Here is a 25,413-nt window from a genome sequence, read left to right on the forward strand (position 1 = left end):
GCTGGGGCCACAGTCAGACTGGTGCGTGCCTTCTCTTCCCCTCTCCTAGGGGCGGGATTCACTGTGGGGTGGGGTGGCCTGTCTGGGCTACTTGCACACTGCCAGGCTTGTGATGCTGGGGATCTGGCGTCTTAGCTGGGGTGGGTAGGCAAGGTGCACAGGGGCAGGAGGGGCAGGCTTAGCTTGCTTCTCCTTAGGTGATCCACTTCAGGAGGGGCCCTGTGGCAGCAGGAGGGAGTCAGATCCGCTGCCGGAGGTTTGGCTCCGCAGAAGCGCAGAGTTGGGGGTTTGCGCGGAGCAAGCAAGTTCCCTGGCAGGAACTGGTTCTCTTTGGGATTTTGGCTGGGGGATGGGCGGGGAAGATGGCGCTGGCGAGCGCCTTTGTTCCCCACCAAACTGAGCTCTGTCGTTCGGGGGCTCAGCAGCTCTCCTTCCCTTTGTCCTCCAGCCTTCCCGCTTTCTGAGCAGAGCTGTTAACTTCTGACCTCCCAGACGCTAAGTCGCGCTTGCTGTCGGAACACTGTCCGTCAGGCCCCTCCGCTTTTTGCAAGCCAGACTCGGGGGCTCTGCTTGGCCCGCCAGCCACCCCTCCGCCCCGGCTCCCTCCCGCCAGTCCGTGGAGCGCGCACCGCCTCGCCGCCCTTCCTACCCTCTTCCGTGGGCCTCTCGTCTGCACTTGGCTCCGGCGACTCCGTTCTGCTAATCCTCTGGTGGTTTTCTGGGTTATTTAGGCAGGTGTAGGTGGAATCTAAGTGATCAGCAGGACGCACGGTGAGCCCAGCGTCCTCCTACGCCGCCATCTTCCCTCCTCCTCCCTATATACTGTTTTCAACTTTCATTAGATTTATCCCTAAGTATTCCATTTTGATGTTCTTATGTAGAATTTTTTTTTAATTTGAGTTTTCTTTTATCCATCGTTAGCATATAGAAATACAGTGAAGTTTTCCATATTGATCTTATATACGACAGCTAAATGTATGTACTTGTTCTGGTAGCTTTTTGTTTGTTTCATCAGGTTTTCTCAAAAATCATGTCATCTGCAGAGAAATAGAATTTTACTTTGTCTTTTCCACTGGAGGACTTTTATTACTTTTTTCTTGCTTACTTTTCAATGGCTACAACAAGAATGGTGAGAGTGATGCCTTTGATTTGTTTCTCATTTTCAGGGGTAACATTCAGTATTTCACCATAATGAAGTTAGCTATGGATTTTTTATTCTTGTCTTTTATCAGTAAAAGGATATTCCCCTCTTTTTCTAGTTTGCTTATGACTTTTATTTGGAATGTATGTTGAATTTGGCAGATGTTTTCTATGTTTCTGTTGAGGTGGTCATGTGGTTTTCCTTTTTTTGGTAATATGGTAAATAGATTAGCTTTTATTTTTTTTTAATTTTTTTTCAACGTTTATTTATTTTTGGGACAGAGAGAGACAGAGCATGAACGGGGGAGGGGCAGAGAGAGAGGGAGACACAGAATCGGAAACAGGCTCCAGGCTCTGAGCCATCAGCCCAGAGCCCCACGCGGGGCTCGAACTCACAGACCGCGAGATCGTGACCTGGCTGAAGTCGGACGCTTAACCGACTGCGCCACCCAGGCGCCCCTAGATTAGCTTTTAAATGTTAAACTACCATTGGATTCCTGAGTTAAACCTAATGGTTATAATTAATTGTTCTTTTAATATATTATTGGATTAAATTTGTTACAATTTGCTCAGAGGGCACCTGGGTGGTGCAGTAAGTTAAGCCTCTAATTTTGGCTCAGGTCAGTTTTATGAGTTGAGTTCTACACCAGGCTTTCCACTCTCAAGTACAGCCTGCTTGGGATCCTCTGTCTCCCTTTCTCTGTGCCCCTCCCAGACTCATGCTATGTCACCTTTTCTCTCAAAAATAAACATTTGGAAAAAATTAAAAGTTTGCTCTGAAATTTTGTAGATCTGTTTATGAGGACAGAACAAAAGTCTCTAGTGTTTTGTCAATTGTTTGTTGCATTTGCCGGGAGTTGGAGGAATATTGGCATAAGAGTAATGGTATACTAATAAAATGAGTTAGGATGTATTTCTTCTCGAATCTGTGTTGAGTTTGTTTAAAATTGGCTATTCCTTCTTCCTTAAATATTTGGGAGAATTCATATATGAAGGCATAAAGACTGCTTTCTTTGTGTGTTGTGCTTAGGGCAGTTTTTAACTAAATTTCAATTATTTTAATATATGTAGGCATTCATAGGTTATTTTATTCTTCAGTGATTTTGATGGACATTTTCATCTTTCATGGACTTTGTCTACTTCATCTAAGTTGTCAAGTTTATTGTCATAAAGTTGTTCATAATTTTTCCTCTTTTGATATTTGTAGAATCTACGATAATGTCAGCTCTCGTTTCTATTATTTGTGGTTTGTGTCTTCTCCTCTCTTTTTTTAAATCTGTCCAGGTAGGTTATCAGTTCTATTGCTCTCAAAGAATCAGAATTTTATTTTGTTGATTATTGTTGATTGCTTTTTCTATTCTATCAATATCCACTTGAATCTTTATTATTGTCTCTGCTTACTCTGGATTTAATTTTGCTTTTCTTTAATTTGTTTTCTTTACATAAACTGAAAACATTGACTTGAAATTTTTGTTTTAGATGTGTATTTAGTACTACACATTTTTCTTCTCCCCATATACTGCTTTAACAGCATTTCTAAAGGTTAACTAACTGAAGTGTGCTTTCATATTTATTCAGTTCAGAATTCTTATTTTCCTTTTGATTTTTTTCTTTGATCTGTGGATGTGGTAGTCAGAATAAGATATTAAGACTCTAATGTGATTAAATTACAGAACTTGAGTCATTGAGACTATGAAAATCTCCAAGTCTAATTATGGATTTGTTTCTTTCTCCTTGTAGTTCTATCAGATTTTGCTGTTGAGGATAGGGGTTGAGAGCAACATTCTTTTGATTCTGCTCATAAGTAGCCATCACTATCACAGGAAATCTCAGATAATTTAAGAGACTCTAGATAATTTATGTAATCAAAATCATCCCAATTTCCTACAGGTAGTAGTTCGTAAGAAAATAGAGAACACTGATTACAAGTAAGGAACATATCCCTTCTGATGCCTTGTTTTGGGATGCTTTAATTTAAGTTTTAAACATTTTAATTCAAGGATAATTGACATATAATGTTAAATTAATTTCAGGTACAACATAGTGATTCAACAATTATACACATTATAAAACGTTCATCATAATAAGTATTACAATATTATATATTATATACAATGTTTTTAAAACAGGTCTTTAGTCCTGGAACCATGTGGTTCTTTTGTTGTTGTTGTTGTTGTTGTTGTTAAGTTTATTGATTTATTTTGAGAGAGAGAGAACAAGCAGGGGAGGAGCAGAGAGAGAGGGAGAGATAGAATCCCAAGCAGGCTCCACATTGTCAGTATAGAGCCAACTGGGCGGGGGCTCGAACCCAGGAACCATGAGATCATGACCTGAGCTGAAATCAAGAGTCAGAGGCTTAACCAACTGAGCCACCCAGATGCCCCTACCATATTATTGACTCTGTTGTGCTTTTCACCTCTGACTTATTTTATAACTGAAGTTGGTACCTCTTAATCACCTTTATCTATTTCACCCATCCTCCCAAAACACACTTATTAGTATCTATCAGTTTTTGTTGTTGTTCTCATTATTTGTTTTTTGTTTTTTGTTTTTTTTTTTTTTTTTTTAGATTCCACATATGAATAAAATCATATATCTGCCTTTCTCTGTCTGGCTTATTTTACTTAGCTTTATACCTCTAGGTCTTTTGATATTATTGGGGTGTTTTCAAATCACAGTATTAGTCACTTTTCTTCCAGTATAGAAGCAGGATTTTTGCATAAACATAGACTAGTTAGTCTAAAACCCTCTCTTTATTTTTTTCTGTCTTAATTCCTTGAGACTGAACAGCAAGCTTTAAAATTATAAATTTGGGCAACCAGTATCATGATCATCTGTAGAAAATATTTCTGTTTGCTTTCTTAAGTAGTGCAGGTTATTCTTCAAAATTAAGTAATGTGACGTTTTTCTTTCTGTTTCTTTCTGTTATGCCGGGAGATGGAAGGACTTTGTCAAAATCCTTCTTCTTAAAAAGTTAGCTCAGGGGCGTCTGGGTGGCGCAGTCGTTAAGCGTCCGACTTCAGCCAGGTCACGATCTCGCGGTCCATGAGTTCGAGCCCCGCGTCAGGCTCTGGGCTGATGGCTCGGAGCCTGGAGCCTATTTCCGATTCTGTGTCTCCCTCTCTCTCTGCCCCTCCCCCGTTCATGCTCTGTCTCTCTCTGTCCCAAAAATAAGTAAAAAAAACAAAAAAACAAAAAAACAAAAAAAAAAGTAAAAAAAAAAGTTAGCTCAAAGTAGAGAAATAATAGTAGTAAACAAACAAATCAGCAGAAAATGCCATGACAAATCAAAGCAAAGGAATAGAAGAGATAATTAAGATAAGAGGAGAAATAAATGAAATGCAAAACAGACATGCCCTAGACAAAATCAGCAAAGCTAAAGTTAGGTTTTTTTTTTTCAAGTTTATTTATTTCTTTGACAGAGAGACCACAAGTAGAAGAGGGGAAGAGGGATGGAAGGGATAGAGAGAGAATCCAAAGCAGGATTTGCCTGTCAACACAGAGCCCAATGTGGGGATTTAACACACAAATTGTGAGATAGTGACCTAAGCTGAAACCAAGAGACACTTAACTGACTGAACCACCCAGGTGCCCCACTAAAGTTATTTCTTTGATAAGATTAAGTGAACTAATAAGCCATGCAGCATGACTGATGAAGAAAAAAAGAAAAGTAACCAAAATCAGCCTTGAAAAAGGTCTACAGATTCTAGAGACATTAAAAGTAATAAGATTTTTATGAACATCAAACTACAAATTTCAAAAGTGAGATGACATGGGTAGCTACATTGAGAAATATAGCTTATCCAAAAGTTAATAGAAAATGTAATGGGTTATCCCCAACTATATGAGGAGAATTTTAATTATTAAAAAAATAAGAAAGTATCACTATATTTTGTCATGTTAATAAACTCATTTGTGAATGCTCGTTTATCACAAAACAGAGCTAAAATAAAAAGAAATATGATAGACTAAGTAAAACAATGTCATGTTGACAGTCTTCATAAATATTTCAAAGCAAAATTAAAACACCAATATGTGAATGAACAAATGGCATGATAGTAAACTGAAATAGCTTTAAAAAAATGGGAACAATATTGGCCTCTTCAGTTATCATAGAATCAGAAATTGCTAAAATTGGTTAAATAGACTAGTGCAAGTGCTTTTGTCAAATAGCTGAAGTTCAAGAGGGTTGAAAGAAGCAGAGTTGTGGACATTTTTAGCAAGAATGTTGAGGCTGTAAAATGCAGTAAATGTATTTGAGTTATGAGAAATTGTACATTTGTGTCATTTTCCCTTTAACAGGTTTAAGTTTGGAATGGTGTTTGGAGTAATTGCCATGTTTAGTTCTTTTTACCTGCTTGGAAAAACACTCATATAGACTTTGGCACAAATGATGGCTGACTCTCCCAGTTCTGCATCCTTTTCTTCCTCCCCTTCATTCTCCTCATTTTCTCCCCTTTCTGTCTCCTCCTCTTCTTCTTCTCCCTCAAAGTCTTTTTCCTCTTTCTGCTCCTCCTCCTCCTCCTCTTCTTCAATTTACAGTGAACAGGTGCTACAAGTTATGGTAAGTGCCATCCTTTAAAAAAACAGTAAGTGTAAGTATTACTATAAAATGTTACCTGTGTGGTATAAATCCTACCCATAATAAATATATGAAAATAAATTATGTCTCACAATATTACAAAACATGTGCTTTAAGATAAACATTAATAAGAATATAGTAGGAATTAGTAAAAAATATATATATATTGTATTATTAAGTAATAATAGGACAAATGGACCTCTCTTCAGACAGCTAGCAATTAAAGAATGGCCAGTTTAATTCATATTGTCTCTTCAGATGTTAGAATATCACAACTATAGAAAAATAAGCCTATTTATTTAAAATAATTATAATATTTAATGATATTTTAATCCTATGCAAAATGCTTGCCTTGTCTCTTTATGGTTTCCAGAATATTTAGTAGTTATTTATTGCTGCTTTATAAATTATTCCTATACATAGGGGCTAAAACAACAGAATTTCTGCCGATCAGGAGTCAGAAATCCAAGTATGACCTAAATGGGTCATCTTCTTCAAGGACTCCACATTTTGGCCCAAGTTCTCCATACTCTTATAGAGATATATTTCCAATCTCATTTAATGATTATTAGTAGAATTCAGTGCCTGGACACTGAAGACCTTCATTTCCTTCCTGGTTGTTGTCTGAAGACCACTTTAATTTCTTACCATATGGCCTCCCCACAAAGTAGCTCACTTCATTAGAATATATAAACCACAGGACAGTAAGAGAATGCCAGCAAGATGGAAGTCATTGACTTTAAAATGCTTGCTACAGGGGCGCCTGGGTGGCGCAGTCGGTTAAGCGTCCGACTTCAGCCAGGTCACGATCTCACGTCGGTGAATTCGAGCCCCGCGTGGGGCTCTGGGCTGATGGCTCAGAGCCTGGAGCCTGTTTCCGATTCTGTATCTCCCTCTCTCTCTGCCCCTCCCCCGTTCATGCTCTGTCTCTCTCTGTCCCAAAAATAAATAAATAAACGTTGAAAAAGGGAAAAAATTTTAAAAAAATAAAAAAATAAAACAAAATGCTTGCTACAAAACTAACATTCCTTTACTTTTGCCAGTTCTGTTTGATAGAAACAAATCATTAGGTACACTCAACGAGAGAGATTACACAAGAGGCTAGAATCATTGAGGGCATCTTTAAGAGGTATCCACCACATAATATAATCAGTGATACTCTTTTACTTGAAGACATAAGACCATGAATGGACCTGTGGTTCTGCAACGTGATAAGTCATATTCCTTAAATTATAAGTTGTTTTGTAATAATTCTTACTTTAAAACATATATGTTTACCTATATGTATCATTTCATATCGATAGGGTTTTGAATGTATTTTTAACATTGGCTTTTCCTTCCAACTTTTACATTTATGCTTCCTACTTTCATAAGCTGTGAATGTTATATCTTCACGACATACTATTACGGTTAATAACAGATTTTATCAAAGTCAGTTTTTGTGGTCTCTATTCAGCTGGATCATCACTGGGCTATTTAGAAGTCAGTTGAAGAGAACAATAAAGAATTTGTTCTATGGTAATATTTCACAGAGGCTCAAAAACGTCTACAGAAGCCCTCAGAAGATGATTTATTTATTCAGTAAACATTTACTGAGTGTACACTGGCCCTTGATGGATTCTGCTTATATGAGGGGGAAAATTGTAACCCTAGCCCTTATGGAACTTTTGCCATAAAGAGAAAGCTGGTTTGATTGTGCTCTGACTGGATATCAGACAAGGTGCTATGAAAATATTAAAAAGGCTAGGTGTGTCTGGCACTGGGAAGAGAATAAAGAAAACCTTCATGAGAAAATTTCCACATATCCTGGAAAATTAAGGTGGAGAATGAACTATATAATATGGAAAATAGAGGGAATAATAATAGTGATAGTAAAATCCAGTAAATAGGCAGCAGCAATCCTAAGAAAATGCTATTGTTTTTTGTGCTTTAAAGATGAGAAAATCAAGGCGCAGAGATATTAAATAACTTGCCTGTGGTCACACCAACTAAGTGGTGGGGACATCAGTCACTTACCACTGAACCCAGAACCTGTTCACATTATGCTATAGTCCTTAAGAAACACCAGTAATTCTTCAGGAATTTTGACCTGTGTCTGGGAGATATATGGTGGTAGGAAGGTTAAGAGTGATAGCAAGAAATAAGATGGGATATATGTAGGGAGCAGAATCTGACGTAGAATTCCATGAAATTTTGGTTTTATCTGGATATAACAGATCTGTGGAGACTGGACCAAAGTAAGGTTATATCAAAAACCATTTAAGATGGTGGTTAGAACAATTCATATTGGGGCGCCTGGGTGGCGCAGTTGGTTAAGCGTCCGACTTCAGCCAGGTCACGATCTCGCGGTCTGTGAGTTCGAGCCCCGCGTCAGGCTCTGGGCTGATGGCTCTGGGCTGATGGCTCGGAGCCTGGAGCCTGTTTCCGATTCTGTGTCTCCCTCTCTCTCTGCCCCTCCCTCGTTCATGCTCTGTCTCTCTCTGTCCCCAAAATAAATAAAAACGTTAAAAAAAAAGAATAATTCATATTATAAGTTATAAGCATCTTAACTAGTGTCAAGGAGAATGAATGGGATGGATTCAAGAAATCTTTTAGGGTCTTCAGATGCTGATGATTAAAACCATGTAAGATGCGTGAAAGAGAATACAAGTGAAGGAAGCAGGCTTGATGTTTATATGTCATTTCTATGCCTATCAGCTAGGATTAGAATGGCAAAATGTGTGCCACTTAGAGAAGAAATTATTTCTTCTGTTTGCTGTTCAATTTATTCATAAAGGTAACAAAATTATTGGGTCTAGTAAGAGAAGTTTGGAATCATTAAGAAGTCAGCTGCCTTAGTGCTCCATTATGCATATATGTATAAATTTAAGAGTGCTATGTGTCTTGAATTTGATGAATTTTTGTACCTTGGAGAACATACTTTCTATTTATTTTATAATTGCTTAATGGCAATTTAATATTAGTTCTCAAATCTGGTATTGTGTATTTTTGAGAGGTCAGTACTTTAGTACACATAATATCCTATGTGATTATGGCAGAGACAGATGGACAACTAAGTACCATTACCAGCAAGTGATCCTATCTATTGGTACAATCACTCAACTTATCTTTATATATACATAACTGCATTTCATTAGACACTAATAATGGAATGAAACCAATGTCCTATTAAATCAAACTCAATGGATTTAATTGAAATAAATATGTAAGTAATGAAAACATTTTGTGATATATAGGGAATTTATGAAAACTAATCAGAATTTTACATGAATTTACAGAGGAGTTAGCGAAAGAACTGGTTGAACAGACCCCTGATGAGGTTGTTGTTAAACTGAATATTATTCATACCTTGAAAATAATTAGAAGTAGTTTCATAAGTAGGGAAAGGATATTTTGAATTAATGGGATATACAAAGTGGATCCAAGCAGCATTGCTTGAATTTCCCCTCTTTAATTCTTAAATGAAAACAATAAGTGAATTCTTTTGTTTTATATAAATATAAATAGAAATTGAATTAAACTTAAAATATGAAATCATAAAAGATCTTAAAAGAAAAATAAGATTACTATTTAAATCTAATGAGAATGGAGAAGGAATTATAAAAATAGAACTAAACCAGAAACCATGATTTATTTAGTAGATTTTACTACATAAAATTTTTGTTCATTAAAAACTAAGGCAACTTACTTTTAAGACAAGATAAAAAAGAATTTCTTCAAAAGATAACTCTGTGTCCCAATTTCTGCACTGTCAGCCATAGATGTATAGAATTCATATTAGCAATATGTGGTATGCCCACTAGTTTACTCAGTAAAATCTCCTAATTTTTTCCGAACTGGTGTCATAACTTGCGAGTGATTATTATACAAGGATTCTTGGCTCTTTGATAAAAAAAAAAAAAGACAACAACATATAGTACAACTGCTATAATAGAAATTTTCCATGTGTATGTGAGATATATACACATTAAAAAAATTTAATGTTTATTTATTTTTGAGAGAGAGACAGAAAGAGAGACAGTGTGAGCAAGATAGGAACACAGAGAGAAGAGACACAGAATCTAATGTAGGCTCCAGACTCTGAGCTGTCAGCACAGAGCCTGATTAGGGACTCAAAATCATAAACCATGAGATAATGATATGAGCAGAAGTCTGATGCTTAGTGGACTGAGCCACCCAGGCAACCCGATTTGATATATACACAACGTTTTAGGACTACATGTTTACAAGGCAACTCCTACTTCATAAATGGGTTTAACATGACTGTTTACTTCAGATGCTTTGTATTGTGCTTTAAATTTTTATTTGAATTATTATTTATGAATTCTTCAACATTATTTTTCTGACTAATGGATGAACTGACTAGATGAAATAGAGAGAAGTTGTTTCATATTAGACACTTTATTACACTAGCTTTAATAATCAACTTTATAATTTGAAAGTATGAAAATGAAACCCCTTAAATTAGTGAGATGGATTTTCTTTATTTACTTCAGAAGTAATTGGAAAGTAGCAATAACAATTCGAAGGAAGGACTAGGAATTATAATTAGAATTCCAAAATTAGGTATCTAGTTGTTGAGGGTAGATATGTTGCTAACTCTTTCACTGTCACTCTGCATTCCTTGACACTTTGCCAGATTCCCTAATTCCAATGGTGATGATTTCAGTAAACTAAACTTTTCATTTTTAATCTGTCTGCTATTCTCTTTAGATTGGTGTGTGTATTTAAGAAGAAACTATTTCAAAAAAGCAAATAGTGTCTTGTAGTATGTAGACATAGAGAGCTGAATGATTGTTATTTATTTATAATGTTTTTAAATTACAGAGCATTAGGTTAAGGGTTTAAGCTTTAATACAGAGTGAACATCATGGTCTGTTGGCACCAAATATGTATTTATCATTGTGTCTCTGAACACGTTCCAGGTATAAATTTATCCATCAACCAACTGACCTATTTATTTGCTGCTGTGCTTATTAGTGGTGTTGTACATGAAATTGGACATGGGATAGCAGCCATTAGGTAATAATATTTACCTTTTATTCTATACATAATAATGGTTTGAACTGTGTGTTAGTGAAATCTGACACACTTGATACTTCATTATGTTTCCTTTCTGTGACTATTACACAGTGTATATCCCCTATTGGTTCTTTGATGTAGCTTATTTTTGTAGAAAAGAACAAAATGTTAGTGAATATGTTTAATTAATCACGTGCATGTACATATGATCTGGAATTTTCTTTTCCCAGGATGGTTAAATTTTCATGGTGTTTGGGGTTTTTCATACAGTCCTTAAACTTAATTTTCTATTTATCTCTGCCTCAGAATAACCACCATACTCAAAACCCACTTATCTGCCTTTACTTAATTGAAGTATTTCTCTCCTTGTGTTTATGTGCTTTACTACCTAAAGCAAGAAAACTGAAAGTGCTGAGTTTGTTAATAACTATTATAGACTATTCAGAAACCCAAGGGTAGGTAGAAGGATAAGAAGTGGTACTGGCTTTAATTATCATTCTTGGTCCTGGCTACCCCAAATTAATCATTAATTATACATGATTATTTAAGAATCCACACATCTTTTCTAAAATCATGATTGTGGAGAAAGCTTCCCTGGATTCACTGCCAATATGACCAGCTGCCATAATGACCAGCTATACTGACATAATACCAGTTATATATTCTATACATAGAATGTATGTTATGCTTTGAATCTATGGACCAAATGAAAGATTAAGAATCCCACTGCTTTAGAGGACAATATTTAATCAAAACAAGAATCTGTTGACTAGCAAAAAACCATCATCTTGATATAGCATATACCATTTAATGGAGATACATAGTAATTATTTAAGTTGTCATATACTTTTTTTTTTCTTTTTTACTTTTGCTTTAACATATTTAACTTTATGTCTTTTAGGGTTTTAGGTCATGATCTCACAGTTCATGAGTTTGAGCCTCATGTTGGGCTCTGTGCTGACAGCTCAGAGCTTGTAGCCTGCTCCGATTCTGTGTCTCCCTGTCTCTCTGCCCCTCCCCCACTCATGCCCTGTCTCTCTACCTCAAAAATAAATAATAAATGTTAAAAATTAAAAAAAAAACCTTAACATCTCACTATAGGCATACAAATGGTACAAAATCAATCCATGCAAAATTGAACTCACCACTTCTAGTGTTGGCCTTGTATTTTTTTTAAGTTTATTTATTTTGAGGGCAGGGAGAGAACGTATGAGTAGGGGAGAAGTAGAGAGAGAGAGACAGAAAGAAAATCCCAAGCAGGTTCAAACAGAGCCACAGTGCAGATCCCAATGGGTGGCTCAAAGTCACAAATGGTGAGATCCTGGCTTAAGCTGAAACCAGGAGGCAGACCCCCAACCAGCTGAGCCACCCAAGCCCCCAAGCTTTCTATTTCTGTCCACAGTTCATTAGATGATGTTACTTACCTACCAGAAATCTCATAGTTATCCAGAATTTCACCCTCTCTCTTACTCATTTCGTTTCAAATACTAAATCATGTGGTTTTTAAGTACTATACTCTCTTAAATCATGACATTCTTTTCTCTATTTAAGTGGTTACTTTTCCACTTCTTTTATTTTTAATTAATCTGTGTATTTTGAAAGAGAGAGAGAGAGAGCACAAGCAGGGGAAGCCCAGAGAGAAAGAGAAAGAGAGAATCCCAAGCAGCCTCCGCACTGTCGGCCCAGAGCCACATGCAAGGCTCAAACTTACAGACTATGAGATCATGAGCTGAGCCAAAATTATGAGTCAGATGCTTAACCAATTGAGCCACCCAGGTGCTGTTTTTAAAGAAACAGATTTCCCAGGAACCAACTCTATTTTGAACCCTATTAAAAGTGATATATGTGTGTGCATACGTTTCCATTTGCCAGAGAAACTTTTCTAAGCAAAAATTTGAATTATAGGATGGAGAATTCATAAGGTTGTGTAGCATTATTTATTTGATAAAATTGCATTACTAAAATTCCTTTTCTTATATAATTTCTTTTTTTTTATTTAAAAAAAATTTTTTTTCAACGTTCATTTATTTTTGGGACAGAGAGAGACAGAGCATGAACGGGGGAGGGGCAGAGAGAGAGGGAGACACAGAATCGGAAACAGGCTCCAGGCTCTGAGCCATCAGCCCAGAGCCTGACGCGGGGCTCGAACTCACGGACGGCGAGATCGTGACCTGGCTGAAGTCGGACGCTTAACCGACTGCGCCACCCAGGCGCCCCTCTTATATAATTTCTTATATAATTTCCTAGGGAACAATTTAATGGCTTTGTGATTTTTCTCTTCATTATTTATCCTGGTGCATTTGTTGATCTATTCACTTCTCATTTGCAACTTATATCACCAGTTCAGCAGCTAAGAATATTTTGTGCAGGTAACAAAGTTTAAAATATTTTTATTTTTTATATTAAATATAATTTATTGTAAAATTGGTTTCCATACAACATCCAGTGCTCACCCCAACAGGTGGTCCCCTCAATGCCCATCACCCACTTTCCCCTCTCCCCGACACCCATCAACCCTCAGTTTGTTCTCAGTATCCAAGAGTCTCTTATGGTTTGCCTCCCTCCCTCTCTGTAACTTTTTTCTCCCCCTTCCCCTCCCCCATGGTTCTGTTAAGTTTCTCAAGATTCACGTATGAATGAAAACATATGGTATCTGTCATTTTCTGACTCATTTATTTCACTCAGCATAATACCCTCCAGAACAATCCACATTGCTGCCAATGACCAGATTTCATTCTTGCTCGTTGCCAAGTAGTATTCCATTATATATATAAACCACATCTTCTTTATCCATGCATCAGTTGATGGACATTTAGGCTCTTTCCATAATTTGGCTGTTGAAAATGCTGCTATAAACATTGGGGTACAAGTGCCCCTATGCATCATCACTCCTATATCCTTTGGGTAGATTCCTAGCTGTGCTATTGCTGGGTCATAGGGTAGACCTATTTTTAAATTTTTGAGGAAACTCTATACTGTTTTCCAGAGTTTGCATGTTATCTCTTTCTGTCAAAATAAACTTCAGCAGTTTGCATTTGCACCAACAGTACAAGAGAGTTCTTGTTTCTCCACATCCTCTCCAGCACTTACTGAAACACCCTGGTGTCCTGCAAAATTACATTATCTTATATTTAAGTAGCATGATTACTGAAATATCATTACTAAAAAATAGGAATAGAAAAAGTGGAAATATTCCTATTAAGATCCAGATGAACATGCCTATTAACAACTTATTATTATTGGTATTAAGTGGAATATTAGTATAATTCGATAAGAGAAACCAGATAAGGTATAAATATTAGAAACTAATATATGGTTTTACATATGATTATACATTTGAGGGAAATTATATTTAACAGAAATTTTAAAATGTAATCAAGAGGCTGGCTAGAAAGTCATATTTGGAAAAACAATTTTACATTTCCCTGTAAGAATCCTAATTTAAAAATGTGAAAGAAAAAAATTTAATTACAATAAAAATAACATATCAGAGAATAAATAGAGGAAATGTAACTTGCAATGTGCAGGCAACCAATTGACTGTATTTCTATTTTTTTTCTTTTGACAAAGATTCTTTCTCAAGTCTTACCCTAATAAATGTGACCATCAGTCACCAGACAATGCTATCACAGTATTTTTGGCTGTATTCTCTATGCTGTACTTTCCATCTTATGACTTATTTTATAACTAGAAGTCTGTATTTCTTTATCCCCTTCACCTATTTCACCCATTCCTTCTAACCCCCTCTGTTCAGGGAACCACCCATTTCTTCTATGTATTTGTGAGTCTATTTCTGTTTTGCTTTCCATTTGTTTTGTTTTTTAGATCCCGCATATAAGTGAAATCATACTGTATTTATCTTTCTCTGTCTGACTAATTTCATTTAGTATAGTGCCCCCTGGGTTGTTGCCATGTTGTCACAGAAGACAAGAAGACAAGATTTCATTCTTTTTATGGCTGATTAATATTCTATTGTATTTATATACTACACATCTTCTATCCATTCATCAATTGATGAACACTTGGATCACTTCCATATTTGGTTATTATAAAGAATACTATATAAACACAGGGATGTATATATATATTTTTGAATTAGTGTTTTTTTCATTTTCTTTAAGTACATAGCAAGCAGTGGAATTACTGGACCATATTCTATTTTTACTTCTTTGAGGAACCTCCATACTGTTGTGCACAGTGACTGCATCAGTTTTCATTCCCACCAACAGTACATGAGGGTTCCTTTTTCTCTACATTCTCACCAACATTTGTTGTTTCTTTTCTTTTTTATTCTAGCTATTCAGACTTACTATCCCGTTGACTCTACTTCTTGATGATAATATGACAGTTTATAGTTAAACCACATGCAAAATCAGATTTCACTAAGTGTGGATTATGAGTTTGAGCAATTTTTTCAGAGTGCTTTTCAGTACTACCAATTAAGCCAGTGGAGTTGGTTTATATCTTTAGACTACTAGAAAGATGACCAAAATAAAAATTTTAACAGAGAGTCCCTTGGTGAATTTATGAACAAATCACTTAGGGGAAAGAGATTGGGTAAAGGAAGTTTTTGTTGTTATCACTCTTCATACCACTGAGACATCATGGACACATCTTAAATCTAGAGGAACAGTCAGTCATCTAGCTGCCATATATCTGCAACTTCCTAGAGAACAAAAGATCAATATACTTGTATGCTTCTCCATTTGTCCATTTGTTTTTGTACATTACTGTGTGTGTTATTTGAATAGGAAGAACCTTGGTGTAAGGAGATGTCATGCTGAAGAGGGAAAGATTTTGAGGAACAACTATCTTGGAGCTCCTAAAAAGACAGAGAGTCTGAGCAAAGAAGAGCTAAATGGGTTTTTAGATATGAAAAATACAGATGAAATAAAATGGTCACAACTGACTTAGCAATTGAACTTTGTTATTTTGTTCTAAATGTTAGTTGTCCTAAAATTCTGCATTATGGTAAATCTATGGTAATTTACTAGTCTCCTTTATAATGTTTTTACTGAAGCTATACTAGCAATAGGACATGCATAGCATGATGACTATAGAGTTAGTAATAGTGTAGAGCATACTTGAATGTTGCCAAAGTTAATGTTGAGTCGTGACAGATGGTAACTAGACCTGGTGTGGTGATCCTTTCACAATGTAAACAATTCATTATATTGTACAACTGAAACCAATATAATGTATCCCACAATAAAACATTTTTTTTGAGTAAGAGAGCATGTGCATAAGCAGGGGAGGGATGAAGAGAAAGAGAGAAAGAGAATCCCAAGTAGACTCTACAGTGTCAACACAGAGCCAGACAGAGAGCTTAATCTCAAGAGCTGTGAGATCATGACCTGAGCCTAAATCAAGAGTCAGATGCTTAACCGACTAAGCCACTCAGGCATCCCTCAACAAAACATTTTTTAAAAAGACAGAAGTAGGGGGAAAAATGTATGTTATATAATCTTGAAGTGGGGAAGGCTTGACACAGAGGAAAATATAGGAAAATAATGTTAAATTGGACCACATTAAAATTGAAGTATCTATACTTAAACCTCCAAACCAAACCAAACACATGCACAAGGGGAAGATTTAATACCTATTGGAAAGGAAATAAATGAGTAAGTAAGAGAGTGGATAGAAATAAACGGTTCACAGACAAAAGAAATACAAATAGCATTTTAACAAACATGTACAAAATCACTTAAATACAAATCAAAAGAGTAGATTTTTGCTTTCACCAGGAGAATTACCCAGAACAAAGCTTTGGGAACATTTAGTGTTGTCTAGTTGCTTGGGAAATGTACATTCTTATATACTGATTATGGGAACATAATATAAACTCATCAGAGAGAATTTGTCATATCTAAGAAACATGGTTTTTACTTAATATAAAATCAATACACCCAATTCACTTTTTAAAGTGTATGGTCATTGGTTTCTACAATATTGTGCAACAATTACCTATGCCGAATATCAGAATACTTTCATCTCCTTATAAAGAAACCAAATGCTTGTTAGCGGTTACTCCCTCCCTCCCACCTTTCCCTATTTTCTGACCACCACTAATCTGCTTTCTGTTTCTATCAGTTTATCTAGAATGAATACTTAATATAAATGGAATCAGATAACATATAACATTTTCTGCCTGACTTCTTTTACTTAGTAAAGAAATGAGTTTCATCCATATTGTAGAATGTATTGATATTTCATTCTTGTATATGGTTGAATAATATTCTGTGTGTGTTACTATATTAAATCTAGGTTATATGTTCATGCATTGATGGATATTTGCATTGTTTCTATCACTTCGTTATTGTGAGTGCTGTTGCTATGATTTTTGTGTACTTGTATATATTGAAACACCAATTTTAAGTACTAGATCTAGTTTCATACCAGCGATCAGAAAACATATGGATATGGGTTCAGTATACAGTCTATTGAGATAATGTGTTTGTGGCCTAACATGATAGTCCGGAGAATATTTTGTGTGCCCCTGAAGAGAATGTATATTCTGATGTTTGAGGAGAAAATATTCTACTGGGTAGTGCTTATTGACAGGTCTAACTCTGGCTGCTGTGGCTCTTCCAGTGGATGAGGTTACCTCCCTGCACTCCTGGCTGAAAGGCCTGGCCACTGCTGTGAGCATTTCTCCCTCAGACAGGAGTTGCTTTTGGATGGCATGATCAAGATGTGTAGAGTGGGTTCATGGAGAAATGCTGGGTCAGATGAGCTAACAAAGTCAATAGAGAGTGTAAGAATGGACTCTTGCCACCATCTGGCCAGCTAGGCTGAAGCAGTCAAGAAAAAGGGAGCTGCCAGCTCCTCTCTTCCCTGGAAAATGTTCCCAGGGATCCCTGGCCCTGAACCGCACACTCTAAAAGTTAGTAAATCTCTCTCTTGTATAACCCAAATCCTTTTCAAACTCCCACTTCTGTGCTGGGTTTCACACCAAGCAGTAGAGTATGCTGGTCTTTAGGAGTGAAGTTGTAGTTTCCTATACCCACTGGCTCAAACAGTGTGGAACTTGGCTGATTCTGAAATCATGGAACTAAGTCAAGTTTCAAATATGGAGTTAAGACCTGTGGATTTTCTTCCTCTCCACCCTCCCTCCCTCCCTCCCTCCCTCCCTCCCTCCCTTCCTTCCTTCCTTCCCTCCTTCCTTCCTCCCCCCTTCTTCTCTGTCTCCCTTTGTCTTTTTCTTTCTTTATTTTAATTCCAATATAGTTAACATACAATGCTAAATTAGTTTAAGCTGTACAATATTGTTGTACGTAATATAGTTCACATTAACCTATCTCCCACCTACTTTCCCTCTGGGAACTATTAATTTGCTCTCTATAGATTTAAGAGTCTCTTTCTTGATTTACCTCTGGTTTTTTTTTTTCCTCTCCTGTGTTTATTCGTTTCCTAAATCCCACTTATGACTGAAATCATATGGTATTTGTCTTTATTTGGCTGACTTATTTCACTTAGCATAATACATTCTAGCTCTATCCATGTCCTTACAAATGGCAAAATTTCATTCTTTTTATGGTTGAATAATATTCCATCGTACATATGCCACATATTGTTTATCCATTCATCAATCAGTGGCCACTTGGGCTGCTTAAATATCTTCACTATTGTAGATAATGTTGCTATAAACATAGGGTTTCATGTCCATCTGAATTAAAGCTTTGTGTTTTGGGGGTAAATACTGCCTACTGTGATTACTTGATTATAGGGTAGTTCTATTTTTCATTTTTTGAGGAACTTCTGTACTGTTTTCTCAGTGGTTGAACCAGTTTCCACCAATAGTGCAAGAGGGTTCTTCTTCTCTACATCCTTACCAACACCTTTTGTTTTTTGTGTTGTTGATTTTAGCCCTTCTGACTAGGTGTGAGATAATATGTCACTGTAGTTTTGTTTTGCATTTCAAAATGCAAATGTTGATCATCAAATGTTGATGATCAGTGGTATTCAGCATCATTTCATATGTCTGTTGGCCATCTGGATGTCTTCTTTGGAGAAATGTCTGTTCATGGCTTCTGCCTATTTTTTAATTGGATTATTTTGGCAAGGGATTGAGTTGTATAGTTCTTTATATTTTCTGTTCAGCACATTGAAAATTTCCTGCCACTCCTTTCTGGCCTGCCAAGTTTCAGTAGATAGGTCTGTTACTACCCTGTTGCTACCCTGTTACTAACCTACCATTGTAGGTTAAGGCCCATTTATCCCTAGCTGCTTTCAGAATTCTTTGTCTTCGTATTTTGCCAGTTTCACTATGATATGTCATGCAGAAAATAAATTCAAGTTATGTCCGAAGGGAGTTCTCTGTTCCTCCTGGATTTCAAAGTCTGTTTCCTTCCTCAGATTAGGGAAGTTCTCAGCTATGATTTGTTCAAGTACAATCTTCAGCCCCTTTCTCTCTTTTCTTCTTCTGGAACTCCTATGATATGGATATTGTTCTATTTCACTGAATCACTTAGTTCTCTGATTCTCCCCTCATGACCCAGAAATGTTTTATCTCTCTTTTTTCTCAGCTTCATCTTCTTCCATAATTTTATATTCCATTTCCTTTAATCTCCCCTCTGCACCACCCCGCTCCCCCGTGCTCGCTGTCATCACCTTTAGTTTATTTTGCACCTCCTTTACAGCGCTTTTTAATTCATCATGGCTATTTTTTAGCTCCTTTTTTCTGCAGGAATAGGTTTTCTGCTGTCTTCTATGCTTTTTTCAGCAATATATCTTATGACTATTATTCTAAATTCTTGTTCAGTTATATTGTTTATATCTGTTTTGATCAATTCTTTAGCCATCATTTCTTCCTGGAATTTCTTTTGAGGAGAATTCTTCCATTTCATCATTTTGGTTAATTTTCTTTCCCTCATATGTTTTAAAAGCTTGTTATGTGCGCTTCACCTGTGAGCAGTACTATGTTAAAGGGGCTGGCTCATCAAAGTGCTTTTTGGAGAGTGTTACTTGCTCTCTGTTGTTGTGACTTTAGTTACTTTATCTCCCTACTTGAAATGATGTTATCGACCCTCAACCTGGTGTGCTTTGATATGTTCATTGAAAGAGCCCTGAAAAGGAAAACAAACAAACAAACAAACAAACAAAAAACAACAGAAAACAAGAACACGCAAACACACAAATAAAACAAACAAACAAAAAAACCTGAACACAAAAAAACAGAAACACCAGTTACAAGTAAAAAACAGGGTGTAGAAGGTGCCAATGGAAGAGCACATACAAGGAGAGAAAGGTCAGGGGCAGGAAAAAAAAAATTGACCAGACACAGAAACTATATGGCTTAATCCAGAGAGAGACAAAGGAAAATAAAGAAGGATGTGTAGAACATGTATCAAGAAAATAGATTAAATATTTCTGCTTAAACAAACCAACAGCCAGAGTAACTAGACTACAGCAGGGAAGAGACACACAGGAGGAGAGGAAGGAAGAATATATCTATATAACAAGAATTGTCTGAGAATTAAATCAGGCAATGCAACAGCACTGTTCTGGAGAAGGGGCTGTCTGTTTTTTTCATAGTCAGTCCTGCTCCAGTAGATACCCAGTTACTAGGTGTGAAGGGGCGTGGTTTGGTGTTGGTAGGTCCCACTTCCATAGTGGACCTGCTGTCCAGTCCCTGAAGCTCCACCTATGGCCTATCAGGTAGTCCTGTATGTGACTCTGTTTCCTGCCTCCTAGACTCTTGGATTTCAAAGTCCTTTGGACTCAACACTGCTTTTTTTTTTTTTAATTTTTTTTCAATGTTTATTTATTTTTGGGACAGAGAGAGACAAAGCATGAATGGGGGAGGGGCAGAGAGAGAGGGAGACACAGAATCAGAAACAGGCTCCAGGCTCTGAGCCATCAGCCCAGAGCCTGACGCGGGGCTCGAACTCACGGACGGCGAGATCGTGACCTGGCTGAAGTCGGACGCTTAACCGACTGCGCCACCCAGGCGCCCCTCAACACTGCTTTTTGAGAGAAGGAGGGAACTTCAGATCCCCCTACTTCTCCACCACGTTGGCCCCTCCTTCCAACCCCTTACTTCTGAGGCACTGCATCATTGACCCGCTCAGATCCTCTGGGGAGAGTCTCACTGAGCAATGGCTGTGTGCCAGCCTTCCCACAGGAACATTCAGGAGACTGTGATGCTGTCAATGCCCAGAGACTACAGCTGGGTGCCAGCCCACTCGAGGAAAAGTTCACGTGATCTTGTAGAAGCAGCATTTCAGGGATTATGGAAAATCACAACACACATCTAGAGTCAGGCTTTCCCCTTAACATCCTTGTTCCAACACCAGCAAATGTGGTTGTTCTCACTGGGACCTTTGCCTGTGGGGTGGCTGCACAGCCTCTACCCAATGTCCTTGCAGCAGGGGAACCACCACTCCCTGTGTGACCTGAGGATCTCTGGACTTCACTCTGCTCCTGCACTCTACCCTTCCCACCAGAGTACCGTCAAGTATCAAGCTGCAGAATTTCACACTCTGTGCTCCCCTGTTTACAGTCTTAATGTAATTTAAACCCTCTTCTTTCTCCTTTCTCCCTTTTTACTTAAGTCCCTGTGACTGTTTTCACTTTTCCACTTTCTCTCCAACTGCTTTTGGCGGGGGGGGGGGGGGCTTTTCCTGTACTTACCCCATGGTTTCTGTCCTCTCTTGACAAGCAAAAACAGCTTCCTGTCCTCCACAGCTTCTTTCTCCCCTAGTTCTCCCCTCTCTGTGCTGTGTACCTGCCAAGTTCTGTGGTTCAGGTTGTGCAGATTTTGTGTTAATCCTCAAATCAGTTTTCTAGGTGTGCAAGGTGGTTTAGTGTTGGTCTGGCTGTCTTTCATGGATGAGAGACACAAAAAAACTCCCATGCTCTTCAGCCATCTTGGCCCCTCCTATATATTCTATATACTAAACCTTAACTGGATGTCTCTTGTAAATATCTTCTCCCATTCTATAGGTCCCTATTAGTTTTGTTTATTTTTTATTTACTGCCGGGAAGCTTTTTTATTTTGATGAAATTCCAGTAGTTTATTTCTGCTTTTGTTTCCCTAGCCTCTGGTGACATATCTAGAAAAATGTAGCTACAGCAAATGTCCCGGACATTATTGCTTATGCTATCATTTTTGGTTTTTTGGTTGCAAGTCTTACATTTAAATCTTTAATGAATTTTGAGTTTATTTTTATGTGGAGTGAGAAAGTGTTCCTGTTTTATTCCTTTGCATGGAGCAGACCAGTTTTCCCAACACTATTTGTGGAAGATACTGTCGTTTTTCCATTAAATATTATTTCCTACTTTGTCAAAGAAAAATTGACCATACAATTGTGGGCTTATTTCTAGGTTCTATTCTGTTCCATTGACCTGTGTGTCTGTTTTTGTGCCAGAACTATACTGTTTTGATTATTATAGCTTTGTAATATAACTTGACTCTGGAATTTGCTTTTTTTTTTTTTTTTTTTTTTAAGATTGCTTTGACTATTCGGGGTCTTTCATGTTTCCATTACATTTTAACATAGATTGTTCTATGTCTACGAAAAATGTTGTTGGGTTTTCACTGGAATTGCATTCGATATGTAAATTACTTTGGGTATTGTAAACATATTAACAATATTTCTTCTTCCAATCCAAGATGACGAAATGTTTTTCCATTTATTTGTGTTGACTTCAATTTCTTTCGTTGGCATTTTACAGTTTTCATAGTACAGGCCTAACATTTGGTTAGGTTGATTCCACAGCATATTGTTTTTGGTGCGGTTGTAAATGGTATCAATTCTTTGATTCTCTTTCTGCTCCTTTGTTATTGGTGTACAGAAATACAACAGATTTTGCACATTGATTTTGTATCGTGCACCTTTACTGAACTTGTGTATCAGTTCCTGCAGCTATTTAAGTGAAGACCCTATTTAGGGTTTGCTATATAGAGTATCATGTCATCTGCAAATAGTGAAAGTTTCACTTCTGTGAATGTCTTTTATTTCTTTTCGTTGTCTGATTTCCTTAGCTGGGACCTCCAGTTCTATGTTGTGTAAAAGTGGTGAGGATAGACATCTCTGTCTTGTTTCTGACCTTAGGGGAAAAGAAGTTAGTTTTTCCCCATTGAGGATGATGTTTGCCACGGGGTTTTCATACACGATCTTTAATTATCTTGATGTATGCTCCCTCTAATCCTACTTTGTTGAGGATTTTCATCATGAACAGTTGTTGTACTTTGTCAAATACTTTTTCTATATCTATTGAAATAATCAAATGATAGGAGCATCTTTATCTTTTCTCTTCATGTGATGTGCCACACTGATTGATTTGCAAATATTGAACCATGCTTACATCCTGGGAATAATTCCACTTGATCACAGTATATGATTTTTTAATGTATTGTTGGATTTGGTTTGCTAGTATTTTGTTGAGAATTTTTGCTTCCATGTTCATCAGGAATATTGGCCTGTAGTTCTCACATTTAGGGAGTCTTTATCTGGTTTTGGTATCACAGTAATGCTGGCCTCAAAGAATGAATTTGGAAGTTTTCCTTCTTTATTTTTTTTAGAATAATTTAAGAAGAATAGATATTAATTATTCTTTAAATGTTTGCTAGAATCCCCCATGAAGCCATTTGATCCTGGACTCTTGATCCTGGACACCTGGGAGGTGTTTATTTATTTTTGTTAGTTAGTTAGTTTATTCATTCAATCTCCTTGCTGGTGATTGTTTTGTTCAAGTTTTCTATTTTGTCCTACTTCAGTTTTGGTAGTTCACATATGTCTAGGAATTTGTCCATTCCCTCTAAGCTGTTTAGTTTGTTGCACATGTGGCTACTCTGAAAAGCAGACCTCCCCCCACTTCATTGTTTCTTGTTGATACTTATTGTATTTTGTTTGATTAATGACTTTTCTGAATGACTTTTTTCTGTATTACATGTCACTGTTTCATTAGTTTAGTAAGTAGTTTTGATTCAACTGTTTTCATTCAAATACAATTCAATTATAACTACATTCAAGTAAATATGTATATAATCTCAGTTTTAACAAATGTGTCGTAATCACAACTCTAATGGTAGGTTGTGTAATGGAAAAGAGCTACAGATTTGACCACGTAAAAGTGTTTTAAAATTTTGCATAGTCTGGAAACCGTCAGAAGCCTAGAGGAGAAAACAGAGAGTAACCTCTTGACTTCAGCTGGAGGAACTTCTTACTAGATACATCTCCAGAGACAAGGGAAAGAAAAGCAAATATGAAACAGTGAGAGTTCATCAAAATAAAAAGTTTCTGAATAGCAAAGAAACAAAAAAATTAAAAGGAAACCTTTGGAATGGGAGAAGATATTTACAAATGACATATCTGATTAAAGGTTAGTATCCAAAATCTATAAAGAACATATCAAACTCAACACCCAAAAAAACCCAAATAGTCCACTTAAGGAATGGTCAGGAGACATGAATAGGCACTTTTCCAGAGAAGACATCTAGATGGCCAACACACACATGAAAGAATGCTCAACATCACTCATCATCAGGGAAATACAAATAAAAACCACAATGAGATACCACCTCACACCTTTTTAGAATGGTTAACATTAACAACTCAGGCAATAACAGATGTTGGTGAGGATGTGGAGAAATGGAAACCCTGTTGCATTCCCATGTTGGTGGGAATGCAAACTGGTACAGCCACTCTGGAAAATAATATGAAGATTCCTCAAAAAACTAAAAGTAGGGGCATCTGGATGGCTCAGTCAGTTAAGTTTCCCACTTGGGCGAAGGTCATATTCTCACTATTAGTGAGTTCAAGCCCCACATGGGGCTGTGTGCTCTCAGCCCTGAGACTGCTTTGGATCCTTGGTCTCTCTCTCTCCCTGTCCCTCCTCTACCTATGCACACACACATTTTCTCTCTTTCTCTCTCTCCACCGAAAAAATAAACATTTAAAAAAGTTAAAAATAGGGGTGCCTGGGTGGCGCAGTCGGTTGAGCGTCCGACTTCAGCCAGGTCACGATCTTGCGGTCCGTGAGTTCGAGCCCCGCATCAGGCTCTGGGCTGATGGCTCGGAGACTGGAGCCTGTTTCCGATTCTGTGTCTTCCTCTCTCTCTGCCCCTCCCCCGTTCATGCTCTGTCTCTCTCTGTTCCAAAAATAAATAAACGTTGAAAAAAAAATTAAAAAAAAAGTTAAAAATAGAACTACCCTACAATCCAGCAATTGCACTACTGGATATTCACACAAAGGATAGAATAATACAGATTTAAAGGTGCAAATGCACCTGTATGTTTATAATCACACTATCATCAATAGCCAAATTATGGAAAGATCCCAAATGTCTATTGACTGATGAATGGATTAAAAAAAAATGCGGTATATAGATATGCAATGGAATATTACTCAGCTGTCAAAAAGAATGAAATCTTGCCATTTGCAACAACATGGATGGAGTTAGAGTGGAGGGAGTTAAAGTGTGTTGTTCTAAGTAAAATAAGTCCAGAAGAGGAAGAAACAAAACAGACAATAAGAGAGGCAAACCATAAGACAGACTTTTTTCTTTCTTTCTTTCTTTCTTTCTTTCTTTCTTTCTTTCTTTCTTTCTTTCTTTCTTTCTTTCTTTCTTTCTTTCTTTCTTTCTTTCTTTCTCTCTCTCTCTCTCTCTCTCTCTCTCTCTCTCTCTCTCTCTCTCTCTCTCTCTCTCTCTCCCTCCCTCCCTC

The 25,413-nt window shown here is 37.0% G+C and overlaps 1 pseudogene; it reads left to right on the forward strand.

The window, feature by feature from the left end:
• Positions 1 to 25,413, forward strand: part of LOC121024740 (membrane-bound transcription factor site-2 protease-like) — a 79,642-nt pseudogene that overhangs the window by 36,278 nt on the left and 17,951 nt on the right.

The sequence above is a fragment of the Herpailurus yagouaroundi genome, unplaced genomic scaffold (genome assembly GCF_014898765.1).
Source record: "Herpailurus yagouaroundi ecotype Mexico unplaced genomic scaffold, PumYag 67050, whole genome shotgun sequence".
Lineage (NCBI taxonomy): Eukaryota > Metazoa > Chordata > Mammalia > Carnivora > Felidae > Herpailurus > Herpailurus yagouaroundi.